This window comes from Zeus faber (genome assembly GCF_960531495.2).
Source record: "Zeus faber genome assembly, chromosome: 16".
NCBI lineage: Eukaryota > Metazoa > Chordata > Actinopteri > Zeiformes > Zeidae > Zeus > Zeus faber.
Genome location: NC_137202.1, coordinates 21,183,153 through 21,183,617, shown reverse-complemented (window position 1 = coordinate 21,183,617; position 465 = coordinate 21,183,153).

Below are 465 nucleotides of genomic sequence, written 5' to 3'. Positions count from 1 at the left end.
GCAATTTCAACCAAATGTCTTTTCACCATTTTATCATCAACGGTTGTGCAAATTTCACTCAATACAAGATGTGGAAATGTCAAGATAAGATCAAATAAGATAAGATAAGATACAATAAGACAATAGACAATAATAATAGATAAGGCTTCATTATTCCCTGGGGGGAATAGAACTATAGTGTGAAATATAAAGGGGCGGGGATCCCCTTGGCCATATAATTTGACAAATTTGTGTATTCTAACATTTAATTATTCATATCTTGTAACGGTGATTATTTCCATATAGTGTGTTGGCTTTTCTCACCCCTACTGTAGCTTTAATGACTGAGACACAGTAGTTCTCTGGTAAAATGCTGCACTAAAAAAATGCAAACGTATCCATTTGGTAGCTTATGGCACCATGAGGGCGGGGCAATCAAAACTCCACGGCGCCCGTAAAAGCTGTAGATCAGCACAACTTTGCAAC